Below are 26,044 nucleotides of genomic sequence, written 5' to 3' on the forward strand. Positions count from 1 at the left end.
TCTATCAGTACCCTCCAGATCAAACCCTAGGAGGCCCCACTGCCAACACATACAGATCCCTCTTATCACTTAGAACAGACACTCTCCGTGGGCACATATGCAGCTTTCTTAAGACAACAGGTATCTCGTTGAGGTTAAACTAATATTTTGTGAACCGAAAAAACGAATTCTGAGAATATTTTAGTTAATTGTTTCTTCTAGAAATGAAACTTTAGATCATCTCTATTTACCAGAAAATTCACAGAGCACTTTTATAATCTTAGTATTTATAACCAAATTATGGATTTCAAAAGAAAATATGTAATTATTCTAAGTCTAAAACAATTGGGAAATGTGTACATAATGTCTTTTAAAATATTTTGTCTATAAACAAACTTGGAAGAAGGTCTCATTGACAGATGAAAGACTGAATCAGAGAAATATTTTCACACTTAGAATCTAATTGCAAGAGAAATAGAGATGAATTTTTAAGGATTATACTTTCAGGACACATCATTAAAAGAGAATCAAATGCAAAACAGTTTATGAAAATGTTTTCTTTCAAATGAGATAGGAATAGTGTTCCTTTTTGAAAATTTATATATTATGTGATTATATATATGATTATATAAGTGAATGACAAGAATTTAAAATTTTTTAAATAACTCAAAATCTGCTTGTCTTCAAAATTTAAAATTAAAATTATATTTCAGCCTCATTGCAACCTTTTTTCCTTAAGGTAAGTATTATCTGTGCTATTTTGTATATGCTATTATTCTTTATTTAGTAGTAGTAGTAGTAGTAGTAGTAGTAGTAGTAGTAGTAGTAGTAGTAGTAGCAGCAGCAGCAGCAGCAGCAGCAGCAGCAGCGGATGAAATCTCTGCTTACATTGTATGTTCTTCATTTATCTACAAACATTCTATGGGAGGGATATAAGACAGTTTAGAAAAATAAACTGTCAAGTAAAGCCAGAAATACAGTTAATGATATGCATGATCTATAACACTGTTCTGGATGGGTCACAAATTCCATTCAAAACTTTCTAAATGCCAGCATTACAAGGTGAACCTGGTAGGGGTTGCAACCTGCAAATACCTGAAGATACAGGAAAATCAGTTGTACTGAGGAGAAGTGTAAGTGTTCTTACTACCAAGCTCAGAGAGAAATTTCCTCTTGTGGATCTAGTGTGGAGAGTATATTATGATGATATAAATATTATCATCTATCACATTTTTACATTAGATACAACTCACTCATTTCAGTATTATAATATGTGAACTCTTAATTCACATGTACATTTTAGATTTTCTGGAAGAATGTTTCAAGCATTGTTCCCTGGTAGTTGTGATACATAGTGGAAGTGGGACCAAGATGTATGAAACTATAGCTGGGGTAAGCAAAATAAGGCCAAGATTTTCCAAAGGAAAAGAAAAAATCTTTGGACACACATACAAAAAAAAGTGTGTCTTCACAGCCCCACAGTTGTGTTCCTTTAATGGGGCAGATACTGATGCAAACTTTAAATTATATGAAGTCCTATATCTGCATGCCATATGACCAAAATAAAATCTCAGTTAATCATGTATTGAACTTAGGCGATACTATTTCCTTACATTGTCACCAGATGAACTGTTTGAGTACTGCACACTCAAGCAACAAAATGATTTCATTTCCCCCATATTACTACTAAAAGAAAAACAGTAAAAGGTTATTTGAGTTGCACTCCTCTCTTTTAGATTATTGCCTAGTAGTAAGTCTGTCTTATCAGGTCACTCTTAGTTAAGAGATAAAATGAATAAAATCAGAATGATTGGCTTTCTACTGTTTATAGCAGAAGAACAGCATCTATTTCATCCAAGAACAAAATCCTCTCTCCTAAATGAAAAGTTGCACATGAATCATGGAAGACAGGAACCCTTTCTCCCTCTTGTTTCCCTAAAGGACATCATTGAAGTGAGCTCTTCTGGCCCTTTTATCCAAGGTGGGAAGCAGCTCAGTCCTTCTGGTCAGTCACAATTTTGAATGGATTGAAAGGTCACTTGCCTCAAAAGTAGGAAAATGGTTCCACCTTTTTCTCTTTGCTAAGCAGAGCACACCCTGTTCCTCTGTTTCCTGTTTCTTTGTGAAATGTCTTGGTTCAGGTGGGTGGAGTACAATTGGGTTTTAAAATCACATCCACCCTGCTTGCAAATCGGGCTGTGGTCAGTTATAATTGGAAGGTAGGAAACCTTGCTAGTCCTCCAGTTTGGCCATCACCAAGGGACGCTGGATAAAGCTGAGATCTGATCTCTGTTTGTCCTGTGTTCTTCATAGTTAGCCATAGGTGTAGAAGAGCAACACTGGCATCCCTAACCACTGGTGGATGTGGCAAGGACCCTGGGGTAGGATGCCTATTTTTTAGGCATCACTTAACAAAAAACTACATGACAGTAAAGTCCCTTCCATCCTTTGACTTCAAATTAAAAAAAAAAAATTGACTAGAGGTTTTTCTATGACAAGTAATAAAGACATTTTTATTTTTGTTACAAGAGGTCTTCTAGTAATGTCAAATTCACTTTCTCTTTGCTTAGTACAGCACATCCTACTGCTTTGTTTCCTGGTTTTTTTGCTACTAGCACTCCTTGCTACTATCACTCTATTAGCATCACCTTATTTTTTTAAAGATTTATTTATTTATGCATACAAGAGCTAGGGTACAGGCCAGAGATGCGGGGGTGAGAGGATTCACCAGAGACAGAGTGGGGAACAGAACAGGCAGACTGACTGAAATACACTGCTGAGGGGAGCAGCAGGTGAGATAGGAGAGGTCTGCTGCGCCATGTGGGTTGCTCCCTGGCCATCCGGGGATCGAACTCATGCTGCAGAGGCTGCAGATTGTTTCATAGTGCAGTGCTTAACCCCTTGCGCCACCAGGGAGGCCCTCTATTAGCATCACTTCAAAAGAAAATTTTTTTGTGTCTTTTACTCAAGGTAATCCCACTGCCTGAAATTGACTCCCGGATCCTCCCTTCTTACATTCCCCTTTTAGGGGGGCAAATCCCAACTCCAACTAGAACAAGTTTCCTGATATCAAAAAGTTCATATTAATCCTCTGTATCATATCATTTGTTCATTGCCTAATCATTTATCCATTCCTCTGCTATGTAAAAAAAATCCCATTAAAAAATCATTTATCCATGCTTTCCAAAATAATACTTGTTAATGTCTTCTTTGTTAGAGTCTGTGCCAAGTCTCATAGTGACAAAGCCATTGACAGGACAAAGATGCTGCCTTCACATTCATAGTAAGGGTTTGTTTTTGTTTTTGTTTTCTTTATATTTCACAAATAATTGAAATCATACTGGATTTGTCTTTGTCTTCCTGACTTATTTCCTTAGCAAAAGCAAGGTCCTTCCAAGTTGTCACAAATGGCAATATTTCATATATTTTATTCCATGTTTTACATATACCATATTCCATGTCTTGGCCACTGTGAATAGTGCTGCAATGAACATAGGAATGTGTATATCTTTTTGAATTAGTGCTTTCGTATTCTTTTGGTAAATACTGAGATGTGAGATAAATGGACCGTATGGCAGTTTTATTCTATATTTTTTGAGGAACCTCTACACCAAAAAATAACTTTTAATGTACATTTCATGATGAGAAAACTGAGTGTAGAAAATAAGTAATTTATCCAGTTAACTGCCAACTATCAGAATAAGGGTTTGAATGCAGGTTTTCAGTTCTCAAACTGGTGAACTTAAGCATTCTGCTGTACAACTTCTCAGGGCTTATCTATTTGAATTCTTCTTAATCATGGACTAGTGCAATCTTACCAAATAAGCCATCTATCAATAAGGAAACCAAATATTCTACATTGAAAGTAGATAAAAATAGCTTCTTCAGGAGCATAGTGAAGATGACATTTTCTTCTTTTTTGTCCTTTTTCAGAGAGCCATTGATTGTCTTAAAGTGGTGGTGTCTACTAGGATTTTGCCAAGGCTATATCCAAATAGGTTAAAGGAGATACAGGTGAATTTTCATAATGAAAATTTCATGAATTTTTAAATGTAACATGTAATTTCACACTTAACTAAAGCACCAAATGATTCTGGACAACCTATTTAGAAATGCAATAGGGCGGGAAAAATGTGAGGCAAATTAAATATATTCCCCCACTCCATGTTTCATTTCTAAAGGACAATAATGAACATAAATGAAATTTTTTTTTGTATAATTACTTCTCATTCAACCATGCAGATTATTTCTATAGTCCCATAGTTTTATGATATTGTTTCTTTTATAACTTGTAGTTACAATATGTATTCAAGAGGTATTTTTTTTCCTTAATAATAGTAGTATCAGTAGCAATAGTTAGAATTAAGAGTTTTCTATGTGTCAGGCATTGTACTAAGGCTTTCATATGCATCATTTCATTGAATCATTATTGTAACCTATGAAACAGTCACTGTTATAATCTCCACTTTATAAACAAAAGCCCAAGGTTTGGAGAGGCTGAGTACTACCTCAGGGCCACACAACTAGTAATGAAGAAGGAAGTGAAGAAATGGGTATAGGCTGTCAGTTAGGAACAGGGTGCCCAAACCCCCAAGTCCGTTTATCAGCCTGATTGAGAAATAGTCACAGACCAGGAGGGTGCTCCCCTCCCAATTCAATTACAAATGGAATGTTCAGAACACTAACATAATAGCACAATAGCAACGAACCAAACCTAGTTTAGGAAAACTGGGTAAACTAGGTAATCTGGGAACCCTCAGCGGTCCTCAGTAGCCTAGGAGATCCCTACGGGCCCAGCCAATCAACAAGAGACACAACACAGAGACACCCAACTACCAAACCCCCACTCCTTGCCCACTGCACCTACATAAGCACCTGCTTCTAGTCACCGCCACCAGGTACCCATTCACTCAGAGAACTTTCATATCCTTCTTCCTATCAGTAAATCTCTTGCTTTTCTGAAACTTTGGTCTTGATGTTGAATTCTTCCTCACTGAAAGCAAGAACTGAGAAAGAACCTGCCTGGAGTCCTTGGACTCCAGGCCTGCTCCCCAAAATCCCTATTTATAAAGTAAGACCTCACAGTGAGGTCAGTCTGACTCTGATGTCCATGGTACTCTCTGAGACTGTCCTCACTGTTGACTAAACTGCCATTAGTTAAGGCCTGTTGGCATAAAGACAGTTTTCTCAATGACAAAATGATTTGAGGAAGAGACTGGCATATAATCTAATTTGATATTATTATTTTAAAATGTGTTTTAAAGTGAAATATCTCCTAAAAGCAAATTAAAAGAAAATGGTAAATAAGATCAAACCTGGTACTTATTTTAGTAATCTTTCATTTTCTTCCAAAATATTCCTGGTTTTGTTCACCAGTTTAAATGGATGTTTTTTTCCAAAGTTTTTTTGAATTTGGTTTTGCTTCAAGTTAGAAAAAGTCTATGGGTGTAGTCATGGCTCCATGTTTCCAGCTGGTTTGCTCGGTTCTGATGATTTTGACACTTTTAGCAAAGGTACTCTGGCAGGCCAAGCTTCCTTTTCAAAAGCTAAAATAGATATTGCAGAAGAGGAGAGGAAAAGAATCAGCAGCACTTATTAATTGGGCTTCTGAGTCTTTGTTAATTTTAATGTAATGGTTTAATTTAGTTATTAATCACATTGCTACAGGTCCGTCTACCAAACAGTCTAGAGACAGACTGCTGTATACTTAAATATGACTCCCTTAATTAGCTTCCAAGCCCCATTAGAGTTAAGAGCCATATCTGAGTGTGACATTTTAAGTAACAAAGTAACAATTAAATAAATCCTAACGGAGATTTATCACACTCACTGTCAGCTCCTCTCATGTCAGCATAACCAAAATCACCAAGGATCACTGTACTTGTTATTACAGAAGTTATTTCTGGACCATCCATTTATTTGTTAATGGGGAAGATGTTGATCTTCATTATTTTAATGAGAAAAGAGCATTCACTTGGTTTGGGAAGTTATATAATGTTGCAGAGGTTGTCAGGAAAACAATGTAATTATGTTTAAGAGTATGGGCATGGGCTTCCACTTCTGTCTATGAAAACCTACAGGAATTTGCCTTTTGTTGTAACAATTAGAAAACTGAAAAAAAACTAAAAAAAAATTAGAAAACTGAATCCATTATATGAAATCATGGTTTTCAGATATTGTGTGACAGGAAGTATAGGATTGTGATCCATGAGAGAAGGGAAACAAATTAAGTGACAGCTATAGTTGCCCCAGCTTACTGTCTGGAGTCGGCTTCCAGGTTGCAAAAGAGGGAGAAGAATCCAGATATCTTACTGAGTTGAGAAGACAAAGATCAGACCTTGGGGAGAAACCAGTATGATAGAATGTGCAGGGAAGACTTCTGAAGGTGAGGGAGCTTCCTAGAGAGAGAACTCAAGAGATCTGCAGAATTGTTCCTTCAGTCTTTTGCTGAGAATTTGTGCATACATAGGAGGTATCACCCAAGAGCTAGAGAAAGAGCCAATAGAAAATAGGACAAACAATTCCCAGAACTCACTGATCTGAATGTTATTTAACTACATGTCAGAACTTAACTTTTTAAAGAAATGCAATAAAATCCAGCACAAGGATGTAAAAATTTAGTGTCCAGAATCTAAAAAATATTAATGATCATGCAGAGAAACAGAAAAAATATGACCCATATTCAGGAGAAAAAACAATTCAATAGAGACTTATAAATGATGGAAATGACAGACAAGGACTTTGAAATAACTACCATAAAATCTGATAAATATGCTTCAAAAGGAAAACTCAGCAAGACATAAACAAAATTTTAAAAATACTCAAGGGAAATGTTTAGAAATAAAAGAAGTGAATGGAAAACATAATGGATGAAATTAAGAACATACTGGATACTGTAGAAGTTATGATCAGTATACTTGAAGATAGTACAGTAGAAATTTTCCACAAGGAAGCATGGACAGAAAAAATACTAGAAAAAAAATACGCACAGTTGGAGGTTGAGAGAGTACAAAAAAAAATATGAAGAAATAGTGACTGAACATTTTTCAAAGCTGATGAAAACTATAATCGCACGTCTTAAAATGCTCAGTGAATCCCAAGCAGAAGAAATACAAACTCAAGCCAAAATATATTATAATCAAATTACTGAAAACAAGTGTTTAAGAGAAAAATCTTCTATTTTTTGGGTGAAGCTCCCTTATCTCTTTATTTCCATTAATTTGCTCTTTTTTAATATTTTATTTTATATAATTCTTACATCATTTTTCATCTTTGCACAATGTGTGCATTTTCATTATGGTTATATTCCCCATACAATTGCACCCCCCCCCTTATTTTGACTCTAGTCCTTCCTCTCTCTGTGCCCCCCCTTCCCCGGGAGTGAATCTCTGGTTTATAGTTGCTTGTTGATTTTGATTTTTACTTTGTATTGATTAGTCTTTTTCCTCGTCTCTTATTTAAGTTTTCTAAATTCCTGCTATGAGACCATCCGGTATTTTTCTTTTTCTTTCTGGCTTATTTCGCTGAGCATGACCCCTTCTAGCTCCATCCATGTTGCTGCAAACTGCATGTGTTTATCTTTTTTTTTTTTTTTAGATTTATTTCTTTATTTATATATACATGCACTGGGTACAGTCAGAAGCACGGGAGGGTGAGAGAATTCACCAGAGCCAGAGGGGGGAGCAGAACAGGCAGAAGGACTGAAGTACACTGCTGAGGGGAGCAGCGGGCGGGCAGCAGGAGATGTCTGCGTGCCATGTGGGACCCTCCTCTGGTGGCCGGGGAGCAGCTGGGGATAGAACCGGCGCTGCAGAGGCTGCGGGCAGCTTCGCAACCCAGCGCTCAACCTTTGCGCCACTGGAGAGGCCCATGTTTATCTTTTTTGAATGCTGAGTAATATTCCATGGTGTATATGTACCACATCTTCTTGATCCAGTCATCTATTTTTGGGCATTTGGGTTTTTCCATAGCTTAGCTATTGTAAATAGTGCTGCTATAAACATAGGCATGCAGGTGCCCTTTGGAATTAATGTTTCTGTGTCATTTGGAGTGGAATTGCTGGATCATATGGAAGCTCTATGTTTAGTAGGTCCAGAAATCTCCACACAGCTGTCCATAGTGGTTGGACCAGTTTGCACTCCCACCAACAGTGCAGGAGAGTTCCTTTTTCTCCACAACCTCGCCAACATTTGTTGTTGCTAGTTTTTTTAATATGTGCCATTCTCACTGGTGTAAGATGGTATCTCATGGTAGTTTTGATTTGCATTTCCCTGATTACAAGTGATGTTGAACATTTTTTCATATGCCTGTTGGCCATTTGCATTTCCTCTTTGGTGAAGTTTCTTTTTAGCTCTTCTGCCCATTTTTTGACTGGATTATTTTCTTTGTTTTTGTTGAGTCTCATCAGCTCTTTGTAGATTTTTGTGATCAATCATTTATCATTAGTGTTGTGTGCAAAAATTTTCTCCCAGTTGGTGGGGTTTCTAAGAGAAAAATCTTAAAAGCAATCAGAGGGAAAACATACTGAACATAAAGAATTAAAATAATAATGATAGGAGAATTCTTACTAGAAACAATATACAAGCAATGTAATGACAATCTTCAAAAACTTGTCAACCTAGAATCTGTATCCAGAGAAAATATCTTTCAGGTCCATAATTCCTTCTCTGAAACCCACGAAACTAAATATATTTAAAAATTTAGAATTTTTCAGACTTTGTAAAGAAATGGAGTGTGTAAACTATTTCATAACACATCCAGATATATCTGAGATAGTACCCTAAAATCAAGCACATTAATATATGTGCAGTAAAGCGTACATTATTTTTCATTTGTGAGATAAAGTCTATAAATACCTTCACATTTGTTCATTTTTTACCACACACACACACACACACACACACACAGAGCTCTTGGTTTTCAGAAATTTTGTATTTCAAAATTGTAGATAGTAGATTTCGTGTTGGTTGTTTTCTAGATACTATAGTGGCATTACCTCTAATCCTACTAAACATATATTGTTGTACTGTATTATAGCAGATTTACCCAGGTGAAGGCTGATATTTAGTAAGTAATGGAGTCACTCCCAAGTAGGAGAATCCCTGCCTTCTCCTTCAGGTGACTGAAGGACCAAGTATAGAGGATGCTTCTTCTCTCAAAGATACCATCTGCTGCCACCATGTCATTCCAGGTCTCCATTTGCAAAGCCCCAAATGTCTTCAGATCTCTTGGAATCCATGGAAAATGGATTAGTAGAGTAGAAGTAGCCAGCATCCTATCCTGGACTCTGGCTTGCAATAGTGTGACACACGTTCACTTATGGCCTGATGATCATACAGCCATCCCTAGTCTACTGTCCCTTCCCTATGAGTGAGCAGAGTTTGTTATGTGTTTGTTGTGTGTATCTCTGTGTGCATAACAGAGAGAAAAAGATATAAAGAGAGAGACTGAAGGAGAGGAAGGATAGAGCCAAAAGGGCAAAGGGGTTTTACAACCAGGGCTGGAATATATGGCTAGAAAAGGCAACATGGTTGGTATAACCAGAGACCAGTGAGAGATGACCACTTCATCCATGCAGTGCCATGACCAAGAATCTAGACTACAGTAGGATGGCTGTAAATCCTGAAAGATGACAGTACAGTTTTATGTATAAATACTTAGTTTGAATGTTACCTAGAAAGAAAAAGGTGGAAATGAATGGGAAGGACCTGAATTTAACTGAGTTTAAGTCTTGAATGATTGGAAATTACTGGATTTGACTGGATTTACCTGGATTATTTTCTGTCTCTAGAAAATACATGCAATTACAAGAAAATAAAGGTACATATTTATGTAACAGAATTTGTGAATTTTTAAATTATTGACTACATATTACTTAATGTCATGGGATCCAGTCCATCATCTTTGATATAGGAAGATACCAGCTTTACATAATTGTATAAGTTTCCAAGGAGTAATTTGTAGGTGAAAAAAACTTTTTATATTTAAAAGAAAACTTAAAATGTGGGTGCTAGGTATGCCTAGGTTGTCTTAGGAAAATTACTTGGGCTACTGTGTGTATGGTGAATTTGAGAAGGGAAAACACTAGGGGGAGACCAGTTAAAGCCTTTGTAACTGTTCAGGTGCTAGAGAATAACATATTCAGAAATTTATAGCACACATAGGTTTAAGGAGCTTTTTGGTGGTGGAAATATGGAGGAGAGTAAGGAACTAAGGAAAAGTCAAAGGTGACTTGAAGATTCTATGTTTGGAACACACTGATGACTTAATAAGGATATCAGCAGACTTGGGGGGAAATTGAATTCCATTTAGAGCACATTGAATATAGGGTATGAATATGCCCCCCCGCAAAAGGAGAGAAAAGTTAACAATAATGTAATGGTTAACAGTGAGGGTGTGATGTGGCTTCTACAGGCAGACTTTTATAAAGTTACAGAAGCTCTCAGTGCCTTAGTTTCCTTTTCTGTAGAATGGTACATACATCATGGATTTGTTATGAAACTTGAATACAGTCTTCCAAGCAGGAGGACAGTATTAAGAATGTGATGAAAATAGTGCTGCCACTGTTCTGAACAACATAAGGTACAGCTCTGAAATCTAACTAGCTGGTGACTTTGAGCAAGGGATTCAAATGGCCCTCATTATATGAAAACAAGGGATTGGATAGTTTTCTATATAACCCCTCATAGCTGTTAACATTGTATGATTGTGCTGCAACTCAAAGCAAAATTTACTGCAGATAAACCATAATGAAAATAATTTATTCACAGATAATGGAGCAATCATGACATAGTCAATACATATTTAGTACCTGGGTGTCCGGCTTAAAATATTTTTTTGTAGTAAAAGCACTACAGCTACAAGATGGGAAGTGGGTGAAGGGAAGCAAAGAGGGAGGAGGCACAGTAGACTGTGGTAGAGGCTGAGGGTGCCTTCATGTTGGGTGTGGTATGGTGACAATGCATCTGAGGAGGTATGACCCTATGCCTTATAAACCAATGTTACCACAAAAAAAAAGCACCATAGGAAGTTTAGACATGGTAAATGCAAAAAGCTTTTGGAAACCTGCCTCCAGAGATTTTTATTTAATTTAGAATTTCATGCATACAAAAGCTGGGGTACAGGCTAGAGATGCAGGGTTGGGGGTTGAGAGGATTCACCAGAGACAGAGTGGGGAACAGAACAGGCATATTGCACATATATCTGCATCTAACTCTGACTTCTATCAGGTCATCAATAAATACTTGCTAAAATTATGATGTGTTTCACTATTTCTGATGGGTTGAGAAATTGCTATAACTTGACAGCTTTTTATATTGGGCTATTACTCATTTTTATCTTTGTTGAATCATATTATTGTTGCTTTAATATTTACTTCCTCTCCACTATGGCTTTGTGCATAGTTTAGAGTTGGTTTTTATGTGTTCCCCCTAAGGTGTTTCAGAGAGGAGACTGCAGGAAAAACTCACTACACCTAATTTGGTCACTCTAAAAAGATGGATGCAAATATTTATAATTATCAAATAATCTAAGAAATGCATTTTAGTTTTATTCAGCTTGACTTTGCTGGTGAAAAAAAAAAAACTTTTCTGACAGGTTTTTCCAAATCAGCTGCCCAATGGAAAGAATTACTACCCCAGTTCTACCCACTGGAAAACTGTCAGGATAGAGATGAATATCCGGTACCCTCAGCCTGGAGAGACCTACCCTTTCGCCTAAGCCTCTTTATTAGATGATATATTGAATGGAAGAAGTTATAGGAAAACAGTGGCCTGTTTGAAGAATTTTAAAATTAAAACATAGTTTTTAGCTTTAATTTTTTTTATATTTTATTTAATTTTTTAAAAATATTTATTTATTTATGCATACAAGAACTGGGGTACAGGCCAGAGATGTGGGGGGCTGAGAGGATTCACCAGAGACAGAGTGGGGAGCAGAACAGGTGGATCTACTGAAACACACTGCTGATAGGAACAGCGGGCCAGACAGGAGAGGTCTGCTGTGCCATGTGGGTAGCTCCCTGGCTGGTCAGGATCGAACCCTTGCTTAGTGCTTCAGAGGCTGCGGATAGCTTCACAGTGCTGTGCTTACCCCCTTGTGCCACCAGGGAGGCCCAAGCTTTAATTTTTTACATCTTACATTCTCAATTTTCACATGAGTAACTATTTGGCTACATTAGTCACCAGGAAAACAATATATACAATGAACTGGTTCTTTTAAAATGCTTACTTTTATAAGGTATATGTTTAGCTTCATATATTTTCAGCACAGTTAAGTAGTTATGCCAGTGAAAAGCATTCAATCCATTGTATATTATTATTTGTTCTAGAGACAACTCAAGATTTGTAAGGTTCAATTTTAAACCCCAAAATAAATGAAGGGAAGGAAAACCAAAAACTTCACTGATGTTGAGGGTTAAACACCTTGCTTTCTCGGGCCTCCCTGGTGGCGCAAGGGTTTAAAGTCTCAGCACTGTGAAGCTATTGCCAGTTCCATCCCTGCCCACAGAGCTGACCCACATGGCACAGAAGACCTTTCCTGACTCGCCCGCTGCTCCCCTCAGCACTGTATTTCAGTCAGTCTGCCTGTTCTGCTCCCCACTCTGTCTCTAGTGAATCCTCTCACTCCCCTGCACCTCTGGCCTGTACCCCAGTTTTTGTATGCATCAATAAATAAAATAAATCTTTTATAAATAAATAAATACCTTGCTTTTCTCATCTGAGGAGATGTGAACCCATATCGCAAATAATTAATTTTAAAAACTTGCTTTCTAATTTCCTATGAATGGCAGTATTGTTCACCACCGTTATTACAGGGGAACCAGGACTTTGCCATGCCATACTTAGGCTTGTTTTTGTTTTTAAATAATGTCGGAAAATTGTTAAAATGAATGTTTTTCTATTTTTTTTTCTTAATACCTCATGGATCCTGACCTTTTCCTTATACTGGTTTAGTATGTGTTTCCTTTAAAATTGGTCATTGACCCAAAAATAAGTTTGATTTTCTTTTTCCATGATCTTCTCTAAAGAATTCTGTTAATAGCACACTAAATGGAATTACAAACTTAATGAATAAGTGCTTTGAATTCTGAACAACCTTGGAATAAAGGGCCAGAAAGAGTAATATTGCATAGACTAAAAGTTTGCAAGTTGGTATAAAGGAAAGGAATGCTATGGTATGCTTGATGTGATCAACATCTTCTAGAAGGTGTAGTAGCAATTTAATGGAACATGGTTATTCTAGCACAGTAATAGATTCAGTTCAAATGTCTGCTCTGCTCTTTTCCCCACATACTTTGGAATGAGTTGAATGTGACAGTTGAGCTTTCAACAAGCTTCATGAATTTTAAATCCTTTTCAGTCATAAAACGGGGTACATGGCATGTAGTCAGTGGATAAGCAGTTGGCAGCCTCATTGGGTATTATGGGATATCAAGTGTCATCAAGATAATGAGAAACTGGATTTACCAGGTACATTCTGGGTCTGCCCTGCATATCCTCAGAATAGTCTCTTTCCCTGTTCAACATGTAATAATTATTTCACAGCTGTAAGTTACTTTCTCAACATTTGTTCAAGACTTCCTAACGCAGAAGAAAATCTTTACTGGTATCTTAGAAGAAATAATTTTTGGCAGTTAAGTATTTCTATGCTTTCTCCTATCTGATTCAGGTATATTTAAAGAAGAAAGATTCCGTGAATTCTGACTTGGCATTATATCCTCAAATTTTAATATGTATCCTAATTGAATGTGAAGTGTTTCTTTAAATATTTAAATGTTTTATAAAGTTGTTCTCAAATTCTATTTCTACCATAAAAATCTGTATCTTTGTTTAGGGTTAAAAGTTGAGGTATTCTGAAGTTTCATACAATTTCACTTATTGTTTTTGGAATTACCTGACAAAATAAGTGTTTTCAAAGGACAATTTTTCAGGAAGACTACTTTAAAGCAATCTCAATTTAAAGTACAAATATTTTAATTTGCCTTGTAATAACGTCCCATATTTTGTTTAAATAAACAATTGTTTGCTTATAGTATTACTTTTAATAGTATGAGCAAAAAAATGTTCTCATAAACATACTTAATAGAAAATACTGGAAGTTTAGGTGACAGATTAGCAGTGGTATCTACACATGATATTGGGATTACAATTAGTTTCGTAGTTTTATGTTTCTTATCTGTACTTTCTAAATTGAATTGCAGGATTGCTACCCTTTTTTAATTAATTAATTTATTTATTTATTTTTCTTACAATGTTTGCTTTCTTTTCTCAGGTGTAGTCCCCATAGAATTTCTACCACCAGTTTACCTGTGTACCATCACCATAGTCCCTTGTGCTCTTCCCCCCCTGCAGAATGTCTCTGATTTATAGTTGTCTGTTTATTTTTGTTTTGTTGTAGTTTTTTGTTGTTATTATTTTTTCCTTGATCCCCTATATTCCTCCTATAAGTGAAACCATCTGGTATTTTTCTTTTTCCATCTGACTTATTTCACTGAGCATAATCCCTTAAGCTCCATCTTGTTGCTGCAAATGGCATTAATTTATTCTTTTGATTGCTAAATAGTATTCCATTGTGTGTATATTCCACATCTTCTTGATCCAGTTATCTATTTTGGGGCATTTGGGTTGATTCCAAGTCTTACCTATCATAAATAGTGCTGCCATAAACATAGGGGTGCATGTATTCTTTTGTATTAATGTTTTGTGTCCTTTGGGTAGATCCCTAGGAGTGGAATTGCTGGGTCATATGGTAGCCCCATTTTTAGCAGACTGAGGAACCTCCATACAGCTTTCCATAGTGGTTGGACTAGAGTTCCTTTTTCACCACATCCTCACCAGCATTTGTAGTTGCTAGTTTTTTTTAATATGTGCCATTCTTACTGGTGTAAGTTGGTATCTCATTGTGGTTTTAATTTCATTTCCCTGATTATGAGGGCTCTTGAACATTTTTTCATATGTCTGTTGGCCATTTGCATTTCCTCTGTGGAGAAGTGTCTTTTAAGTTCTTTTGCCCATTTTCTGACTGGATTGTTTACTTTGTTTTTGTTGAGTCGTGTGAGTTCTTTGTATATCTTTGTGATCAGTCCCTTATCAGTTGTATGGAGTGCAGAAATTTTCTCCCTATAAGTGAGGTGTCTCTTTGTTTTGGTTAATGTCTCTTTTGCTGTACAGAAGCTCTTTAATTTGATGTAGTCCCAGCTGTTTATCTTTTCCTTCACTTTCTTTGCTTTAGGTGATGTGTCTTTAAAGATGTTACTGAGATGTATGTCATGTAGTGTTTTGTCTATATTTTCTTTTATATATTTTATGGTTTCAGTTCTTATGGCTAATTCTTTTTTTTAAATAAATTTTATTTTTATATTCCCCATACAATTGCAACCCCCTTATTTTGACCCCAATCCCTCCCCTCTCCACCCCCTACCCCCCATAGAGTGTCTCTGGTTCATAGTTTTTTGTTGATTTTGATTTTCACTTTCTTATAGTTATTCATTTTCCTGGTCCCTTATTTAAGTTTTCTAGATTCCTGCTATGAGTGAGACCATCCAGTATTTTTCTTTTTCTTTCTGGCTTATTTCGCTGAGCATGATCCCTTCCAGTGCCATCCATGTTGCTGCAAATTGCATATGTTTATCTTTTTTTGAATGCTGAGTAATATTCCATGGTGTATATGTACCACATCTTCTTGATCCAGTCATCTATTTTAGGGCATTTGGGTTGTTTCCAAAGCTTAGCTATTGTAAACAGTGCTGCTATAAATATAGGGGTGCAGGTGCTCTTTGGAATTGATGTTTCTGTGTCCTTTGGGAAAATACCTAGGAGTGGAATTGCTGGATCATATGGAAGCTCTATGTTTAGTGGGTCCAGAAATCTCCACACAGCTCTCCATAGTGGTTGGACCAGTTTGCACTCCCACCAAGAGTGCAGGAGAGTTCCTTTTTCTCCACATCCTCGCCAATGTTTGTTGTTGCTAGTTTTTTTAATATGTGCCATTCTCACTAGTGTAAGATGGTATCTCATGGTAGTTTTGATTTGCATTTCCCTGATTACAAGTGATGTTGAACATTTTTTCATATGCCTGTTGGCCATTTGCATTTCCTCTTCAGAGAAGTTTCTTTTTAGCTCTTCTGTCCATTTTTTGACAGGATTATTTTCTTTGTTGTTGAGTCTCATCAGCTCTTTGCAGATTTTTGTGATCAGTCCTTTATCATTAGTGTTGTGTGCAAAAATGTTCTCCCAGTCGGTGGGGTTTCTCTTTGTTTTTGTTATTGTCTCTTTTGCTGTGCAGAAGCTCTTTAATTTGATATAGTCCCAGCTGTTTATCTTTGCTTATGGCTAATTTTTTGATCCATTTTGAGTTGATTTGCTACCTTTTTTTAACTCAAGTCTAAAGAAGATGGTCCTCTTGGAATGTTGATAGATAGTCCTTGCAGTTGTGGACATCAGCAGGAGTTTAGCATATCTTGAGGGCAAGAAGACAGGTGACTCACTGCTTAGGTAGGCATCCGGTGCAGGTGTAGCTGCACTGCCAGACTTTATGGAATTGTTTGAATGAATTAGTAATAGAGCATGCAGGAGCAAAAGCAGGGCTGGAGCTGTTTCAAGTCCAGTCTGTGAAGATAACCAATAGAAGTAAAGTGACACTACTGATGAGAGTTTGAATGGAGAGAAGAACAGGTAAATAAGGCTGATAACATAAACTAAAAAGACTCATGTAATCCAACTACAAGTAGCCCACTCTCCCTTACTCAAAGTCACAATGATATTTGGATGTTTAGAATGATAGAAAGCATTCATTGATAACCCATGTCCTCTATGTATAGATCTTTCTTGAAAGCCGAGTTGGGCAGTGGTTACTGTCATTTTACAAAGTAGATGAAGTTTTAAATGCTTGGGTGTTTCTCGACATCTTCCACCAGCGACACAAACCAGCCATAGCTATTTTCTCTTTGTTGCACATTTCCTTTAGACTTTGTTAACAGTCATACTTTTCTAACAAATGTAATCTACTTGTTTGCATAGTCTTTTAACTGCCAAATTTATCCACTTTCTTAGAGATATCACTTAGTTTCTCCCTATGCATATATAAGTATATTCTTCAACTTATTGTGCAAAAATAAATGAAATTAATCACTAAAGATGCAGTGTGTTAAATTATGCTCTGAAGGCCTGAAAGAGTTAATCTGCTTTTCCAAGTTTCTGAGGTCCTCTTCAGGAGAAACGAAGCAATGAGAAAATCTTGCTAACTATGCAATGTCAATAAGAATTCCTTTGGTCATATGTTTGCATATTGCTAAATACTTTTCATTTTGACAGCATAAAGAGAAGTATGTTCACTCAGGATTTACTTCAAGATTTGAGTGTCACTGTATGTGACTTTAAATTCAGTTCAAATTCATCCAAAAAAATTACAAACTATACTCGTTATTAAATAACATTGGTTGGGGGGTTTTTTTGCCAATAATTTGTGTGCTTTGTTAGACTATAAGCTTTGTACATTTTATAATAAACACATTCCTGTTGTGAAATGGAATGCATCTGATCCATAATAAATCTGGTTGAGAGACAATGGATCCTAGCCAGCCCAACCCTGGTTCAAGGAAAAGGCAATAAATAAGGGGAATGACATTTATGAGACTCTAATTTCATCATGCTCTGCCTATAAGAAGAGAATCTAGATGGCATTAAGGTTATTGCACTTTGAGAATGACACAAAACCAGATATGAAGTTCTTTCTGTTATATCCCTCATGGCTATTCTTCAAATGAATGTTTTATTTAAAAATTTGTTAAGGATAAATTGGAAGCAGAAATAAACTTTTTTTAAAAAAGGAAAAAAAACACCAAGGGCAAGGAGATGATCATATTTTTCTAAAGTAATTTGGGAAAGGCAAAACTCATTAGCTGGATAATTAGCTTTCCTTGGTAAAATGTTGACTGAAGTATTTCTATTAGGGAAATATTGAACTATTACAGTTCAGTCCAGCTGAGGATGCCCAGATTCGATAATAGAGAAAAGAAATTATTCACTGTTTTTGTCACCACCATGTTGTAATATGGACAATTGTCAGAAACAGGACAATTTCTTGAAGCTAGTCATTTTGTACAACTATAGTTGGAAATAAGCCTTTTTTCCTAAGCATACAAATATCCAAATGATAGTTTTTACACTAACTTATTTTAAATATGTTCCACGAGAAGCAAATGTCTGCACATATGACAAAGGGTGAATATTTACAAAATCATTTGCAGGACTGGAGTCTGAAATCAGAAGGCAACTTTTCAAAATGAATGACTATGAACTCTACTAACCCTGAATGGACCACAGCCACCTCTAATGAAGGCTTTAATTATAACACACACAAAAAAACAGGACTAGGAAGGAAAAAAATAAAATCCAACATCCCCAAAAATAATTCCAAAAACTAATCCGATACTGTGTTCAAACACTAGGCAGTGGGGTACAGTAGAAAAAGCACCAACTTACACAAATTGTGAAGAAAGCTTGTCTTAATTGGTAAAAAAAATAGTAAGTGCAATATTTTTAAAGGAAATGCAGTCTTTCTCATTTTAGCACATAGAGCAGTCACTGAGGATAAAGTAATGAGGGTTTCTCAGTCAAGATCTTTAGTTAACCTACTTGAATAAGTGAATAAGAAATGGGTTTTGCCTTAGAAATCTGACTGTAGAATTGAGACTAACAAAGGGAAAAGGCAACAAAGGAAGGGGGGACCCTTGGACTATGGTGGAGGATTTTGGGTATTTTGGTGGAGAGATGTGAACCTCTACCCCCAAATCATATACAGCTTTATAAATCATTGTTACTTCAATTAAAAAAAATTATAATGTGTTTTAATTATACAGCAATCAATCATTCAGTCCTATTGTGTAAGGAACAAATGTATTTTGGACTCACTGATCTAAAATGTGTTTAAAACTTATCCTTCGTATAACCCTGATTATATATTAGCTTAGTGAGCTTTGCCTTGTCTCCTGTTCAGGTGGTCATAATTTCAAAATTGATGGTTTCTGAAAGAATAAAACTCATACTATTATGTTTTAGAGCTGCTATAAAACTGAATTTAGCAAGAAAACATACCAGCAATCTGCAAGAAGTAACACTTGAAGCCTTCACATATCTATTACTACATCCAAAAAGGTTCATCCCAATCCATTTATGTGCACGCAAACCTTTTATCCTGGTGGTAGCTGTGCCATCATGATAAATGTGTATCAAGTTGTTCCTTCCTGCCAAAGGGAGATTTTCCCATCCATGCTAGAAACAACCACCATACCTTGTGGTGGCAACAGAGCAAATATGTCTCCTCGAGTCTCTTTCTTGGAATACTACCATTAAGAGGAATTGTCAAGGCTGGATTTCACTTCCTGAAGGGCACAGTTTGAGATTTTCCTAATGTCCCTCAGTTTTATATATCAGCTTTATGTCATTGTATTCCAAATCTTATTTCCAGTTCTGACTATTCCCCAGAAGTTTACACCAATATAGTCAGATGTAGGCATTTCAAATTCAACATGGCCAAAATAGAACTCTTGAATTTTCTCTCCAGACCTACTCTTTACCTCTGCTTTTATCATATCAGAAATTGGTACCCATCCACTCAGTTATTCAAGACAAAATTGTAAGAGTCATTTATTTATTTTCTTTCCTTCACCCCTATCATCTAATCCATCAATAAATTCTGCCAACTTTCCTTCAAAAAGGGACACAATTCAACCCATAACACTTGCCCTACTTTTTTTGGCTCCATACTAGATCTTTCTGTTTCTTGACCAAGTTAAACTTGTTTCTATCTTAGGGCTTTTGTGCTTGCTTTTATTAGAACATTCTTTTTCTCTGATGGCAACAGATAGGTCTTTTCAGTCTTTCAGGTCTCAGCACAAATGTCACATTTTCAGAAATGCTGTTCCTGACCTCCCATTCTACAGTAAACCACTCGTATTATATCCCGAGTTAAATCTCTATGTAAATCATTCTCTTATTTTTTCCCTCTTTTAATGTCTATTTCTTCATATCTCCCAGCAGAATATATGCATAAGGACCATCTCCTTCACTGATATAGTCCTGGGGCCTGGAATAGTGCCAAAAATATTTTAAATGCTGAATAGGTATTTGTTGAATGACCGGGTAAATGAATTCTTGGGGGAGTGGGGTAAAGAAAAAAACGGTAGTGATTATTGTGACAAATAGACCAAGGGTATTTTCTCATGTGGTATGTTCTCACTGTTCATCCTTGAAATGCTCTAAGAGTTTTCTTGAAGAAGCCTCCCCAACTTGTGACTATAACTTGGCTAAACAATGTGGATATTTTTGCCTTATGCATAAATTTTTTAAACATTTCTAGAAATTATATTTGGCTTGCAAAGTTATTCCACTGTTTATTCAATTAACAAATATGGAGAGTCCACTGGAGCCAGAACTTTTTGTTAGTGGAATGACCAGGGAGCACAAAGTAGGCATATCTAACCCACCTAAGGCTTGCAGTTGGGTTGGAAGCAGGGGTCTGTTGGAAGAGCACCTTAATGTCTACAGTGTATTAATTTTATACTGAACAATCAAAATAGTTTGCACACTTTGAGTCTGTTTGCCTTTATAAATGGCAGCATGCAACTTTAAATTCATGGAAAATTATGGGCACTTCAAGCTCTATGTCTGATGCTTGTTTTGGATGGCATAAACAGAAAGTTTTTATGCTTCTTGACTTTGGGGAAAATTAGTTTAAAATTTTAGAAACTTGTCAGTTCCCTAGTTTGTTTTTGTTTTTTTTTTTTTTTTTTTTTGCAGGCCTTTTGGCAACTGACACTTATTATCCTTTGGTATTTGGTAATAAATCATATTTTTGTTTTCCACAGACAGAATATCAATTGCTGTTAGGCCCTGGTCTTATCACTCTCTACCTGTAAGGTACTAATTCAAGCAGTCCATTTCCTTGTTGATGATAATGACATAAAGCATGCAGGACCAAGGCTCAAATCCATATGAAAAGCACAGAGAAGGATGCCACACACAAGAATAAATTCCAATAAATTGTTAGAACAGGGCTGCAGGGAAAAGAACCAAGGTAGTGTTGAGGTATATGGCCTAAAATCAGATGAAGTATTAAGAATGATTAAATGCCGAGGCGCAGAACATTGACCTTGCTCTTGTTAGTTAGATCCTCCTTTTCTCGAGTCAGGATTGATTCTGGAAATTGTGTAGGAGTGAACCCAAAGGTGATTAAGACTGCTATACCAGCAGCACTGTTTACAATAGCTAAGCTTTGGAAACAACCCAAATGCCCAAAAATAGATGACTGGATCAAAAAGATGTGGTACATATACACCATGGAATATTACTCATCATTCAAAAAAGATAAACACATGCAATTTGCAGCAACATGGATGGCGCTGGAAGGGATCATGCTCAGCGAAATAAGCCAAAAAGAAAAAGAAAAATACCGGATGGTCTCACTCATAGCAGGAATCTAGAAAACTTAAATAAGGGACCAGGAAAATGAATAACTATAAGAAAGTGAAAATCAGAATCAACAAAAAACTATGAAACAGAGACACTTTTGGGGGGGGGGGGCGGGGGGGGAGGGATTGGGATCAGAATGGGGGGTTGCAATTGTATGGGGAATATAAAAATAAAATTTATTATTTAAAAAAAAAAAGACTGCTATACCATATGTGGATATGAGAAATATAGCGGTTAACAGCTAAGGAAAGCCCGGCATCTCTCTTCTCATAGGAAAGGCATTATGAGTGCTCTATGTGGTATTATTATTCTCAGTGTTGGCAGACTATTGTTAGCCATTTTAGTTACTCAAAAAATAGATGTATCAAGGGGCCTCCCTAGTGGTGCAAGGGGTTAAGATGCAACCTATGAAGCTCACCACAGCCACCACAGCACAAGTTTGATCCCCAGCCAGGGAGGTGACCCACATGGCGCAGCAGACCTCTCCTGACTCTCCCGCTGCTCCCCTCAGCAGTGTATTTCTGTCAATCTGCCTGTTCTATTCCCCACTCTGTCTCTAGTGAGTCCTCTCACCCCCCAAAACTCTGGCCTATACCCCAGTTCTTGTATGTATAAATAAATAAATCTTAAAAAAAAATAGATGTATCTAGTATATCAGTTTGTATTCAGTTGACATTCACATACCCTGTTTTCTAAATACAGGTTTCCCACTCCAGTGGAATCCTTTTTGCTTCTGAGTCTTCCCATCATTCTGGGATTTTCTCATCCATTTTTAGGTTTGTCCTATCTTACAAGTCCATCCACATACACCCAACATCTTGTTTCTGACTTATTGGCTACACACCAGAATACTTTACTCATGAATAGCCATCTGGGATTCTATGGAAAGGAAATAAGATTACAGTAAGAATAACATTTATGAATGCCAAGAATTGTTTTGAGACTACAACTCTTAGAAATCTAGATTTGGAAATAACTTCATCATTAAGCTCTGCCTTCTCATCTTACAAATATGGAAACCAAGATTCTAAATATCCTGATTAATTTTTAGGACTTGTCACTTTAAGTTAATAAAACTCTAAGTTAAGAGATCAGTGAGATAAAAATGCAGATATTGCATAACCTATGGAAAACAGTTAAAGAGATCTTATTCATGTAACAGTTACTATTGTAAAAGTTCATGTTGACCTAGCATATAAATGTCTTGCGTTCCCAGAATAATCACATGATTAATAACATTTACTTAACTCTGATAACTTTTGAAGACTTAATATATTAAATAACTACCAGCTCTACTGACCATTTTCTTAATACAGTAAATCCTTCATGAATTTTTCATAAACTACGGTGAACTGTTTATGACCTGAGGATTATACAGAAATCCATTTTGTTTCTAAGAATTCCTGACCTGCCAAAAGGAATAGATAACTAAAATTAACATTTTGATTTCTTAAATATTACTTTCTCAAAGTGACCTTCCTTGACCTTCTTAATCATGTACACTTATTTCTCAAAATACATTGTTTACCATTGTCATGGCCTTTATTATAGTGTATAACTGCATGCTGATTTATGTGACTATTGTCTATCATCCTTCTATATAGCAGAAGCCACATCTATCTTTTTATGGCAAGTGACCACCTTAAGCTTGGTGTATAATTCACAACAGATACCCAGTATCTACTGATTGAATGAAAATGAAAATCTGATGGAGGTAGACCTGGTGACATTTTTGCTAATATTTACATATATACTTCTGTCTTTTTAATTTCTATAAGCATGGATTAGATTTTACCTTTAAAAAAATCAATATTACAACTTGTTTTCTTCATTTTAAAATATAAACTGAATAACATTTCAGTAAATAATGGATTAAGAACATCTTAATAATTAGTGTACCCATTCCAAACAAACAACTTGGAAATGAATGTTTAGTGTAATTGTTTTATTTTTGCTCTAAGACCTTTGCAAAGACATTTTTAAAAATAAAATCTGTCTAAGTTTGGAGGTTTTGTTATTAGTTTTCTATTGCTATGTAACAAGATAGCATAAACACAGCAACTTAAAAAAACACCCGTTTATTATCTCACAGTTTTTGTAGGTTAGAAGTCTATATGTGGCCTGGACTGTGTGCTCATCTGGGGCTCACATCCTCCTCCAAGCTCATTCAGGTTATTGGCAGAAATCATTTCTTGGTGGTTGTTGGACGAAGGTCCCTGTTTTGTTGTGTTTGTGTGTTTGTTGGCACTCACTGGGAGTTGCTCTCAGCTCCTAGAGGCTGCCCTGAAGGTTGTTCTCTTTCAGGCCAGTATACATTATTTCCCTGACTTTCTCTGTTTCTAAATTCTAAACTCTCTTTTTAAAGCCCTCACCTGATTAGTTCAGGCTAACCCAGGATAATCTCCCTTTTGATTAACTGGATTAACTGATTAATCACCTTACTTAGACCTGCAAAATATTACCTTGGCAAAATCTCTTTGATTATTTTTTTTCTTTTGGTAATTTTGATTTTAGTAATTTAACCAGCACATGTGGAAAAGTTAAGAAATGAACTACTGAGAAAAACTAAAGCTACCAGAAGTTGAGGGGTGATAATATTCAGGCCATCCTGGGTGAATATTCTCTCTTTTTTTTAATTTATTTTATACAAGAATCGGGGTACAGGCCAGATGCACGGGAGGGTGAAAGGATTCACCAGAGACAGTGCAGGGAACAGAACAGGCAGACTGACGAAATACACTGCTGAGGGGAGCAGCAGGCTCAACAGGAGAGGTCTGCTGCACCATGTGGGACCCTCGCCGGCCGGCCGGGATCAAACCAACACTGCAGAGGCTGCGGACAGCTTCACAGCGCGGCACTCAACCACCTGCACCATCAGGGGAGGCCTGTGGGTGAATATTCTTAATGAGGTTTATACATTCTGTTCATATTGATTAGTCTTTTAACCACATTGCACCAGAGTAACCTAGGGCCCTCATGTACAGAAATATCATCCATCTGATCTGAGATACCGTATAACCCAGAGTGACCTTGTCAACGGATCATATAATACTAAGTGGACTTCAATGAATAGAGTTGGAAAACACAAGATATGAGCTTCAATTTGGACTGTGCTCAGTGATAAGACATCACTCCTCATGTCTCAACATCATCACACAATACAGTGAACATGACCATGAACACAAACATGGGAGGGGCTCAGGAGACCAATGCAGCAAGTCAGTCACCCTTCCTTAGCTTCAATTTACTCATGTCAAATGGGTGTATTAGTGCCCATCTCTCTTCTCTTGTGTAATTATTGTTAGCATCCCAACAAATATTCCACTGTAATGTCACTTTATATTCACAAGTTATATCTGCTCCATTAGATTGTTAACTTCACAGGAGCAAGGACTTTGGGTTGTTGTTTTAAACTTTGTAGCCTGGTTAAAAACAAAAAGTTGAATCCACTAAATGTTTACTAAACTGAAATGTTGATCACATGGGAAAATATGATATAGACATTAAGTGTTGTAAAATCAGCCAATGTACCAGTTCAGGTGACCTCAGTGACCAAAGATGTGTTAATTAACAAAGAACATGAAGACATAATAACATAACAAATGAAGTGTGACAGAGCTAACACAGTATAACTCTGATACATCAGCAAGTTCTAAACTAGCTTCTCCTTGATGTACTAGAGACATCACATCCACTTCTTAAATGACCTTGGTATTATCTACATCTGCCTTAACATTATATGGCAAAACAAAATCAGTAACAAGATGAGAAAATGAAAATATATCTCGATACCAACAAAGTTATTTACTGCTATTCAACCTTTTAGAACTAGATAAGAGTATGAATAGGATGACAGCATAATATTAAGCTCTTATAACATGATGAGGTTTAAAGGGACTTGGAACATTTAAAAAGTTGTGGTCTATATATACACAATGGTATACTACTTAGTGATCAAAAAAGACAAACTCATGCCATTTGTGGCAACATGGATAGGGCTGAAGTAATTATGCTAACTGAAATAAGTCAGAAGGAAAAAGTTAAATAGTGGACAGTACAGTGCTATTACAAGCTATTAAGAATACAGCTTTCCAATTAATATGTATAAGGCTTTATACTTGGGTATTGGAGAAGATTTTGCAAGAAGAAAGGGAGAGTTGGGCTCAAAAGTATTTAATGCTGAAATTGATACAGTCTTATCTTTATTCTTTTTTAATGCTAACCAGAATTCAAATCAAGCATTGAGTTAGTTTAGTGGAAAATAATGACACCAACAACCACTAGTTTTGAACACAGCGTGCCAGGCATTGATTTGGGTACATATGTATATTAGCTTATTTGTTACTCACATAAACACTATTAGAGAGAAAAGATTATGCCATTTACAAGGTAGGAAACTGAGACTCTGAGGCTCAGAGAAATTAACTTATCCCAAGTCACATTGCTAAGAAGTGATAGAGCCTGTATTTAAAACCCCACTTCTTTCCACTCACCTGTAGGGCACAGAACAGGTGCAATGAGAAGACAGGATGATGATGATATATACATGATAGGACAAATGAGGGGCAAAAATAAGAGCCACAAAAGAAAATAAG

At 36.4% G+C, this 26,044-nt stretch overlaps 1 protein-coding gene across 5 annotated transcripts in view; it reads left to right on the forward strand.

Moving 5' to 3' along the window:
• DDAH1 (dimethylarginine dimethylaminohydrolase 1) overlaps positions 1–26,044 on the forward strand; it is a 123,196-nt gene that overhangs the window by 54,231 nt on the left and 42,921 nt on the right. The window contains exon 3 of one of the 5 annotated variants that reach the window (XM_054690964.1): positions 3,197–3,262. The exons of 3 other annotated variants lie outside the window; for them this stretch is intronic. The gene's annotated coding sequence lies outside the window, so the exon portion shown is untranslated. Of the gene's footprint in view, positions 1–3,196; positions 3,263–3,918; positions 3,994–26,044 lie in introns of those variants that run through there. One more of the 5 variants, XM_037498851.2, reaches the window with a different exon arrangement.

This window comes from Talpa occidentalis, unplaced genomic scaffold (genome assembly GCF_014898055.3).
Source record: "Talpa occidentalis isolate TD23 unplaced genomic scaffold, MPIMG_talOcc4v2.1 talOcc4.9, whole genome shotgun sequence".
In the NCBI taxonomy this organism is placed as follows: Eukaryota; Metazoa; Chordata; class Mammalia; order Eulipotyphla; family Talpidae; genus Talpa; species Talpa occidentalis.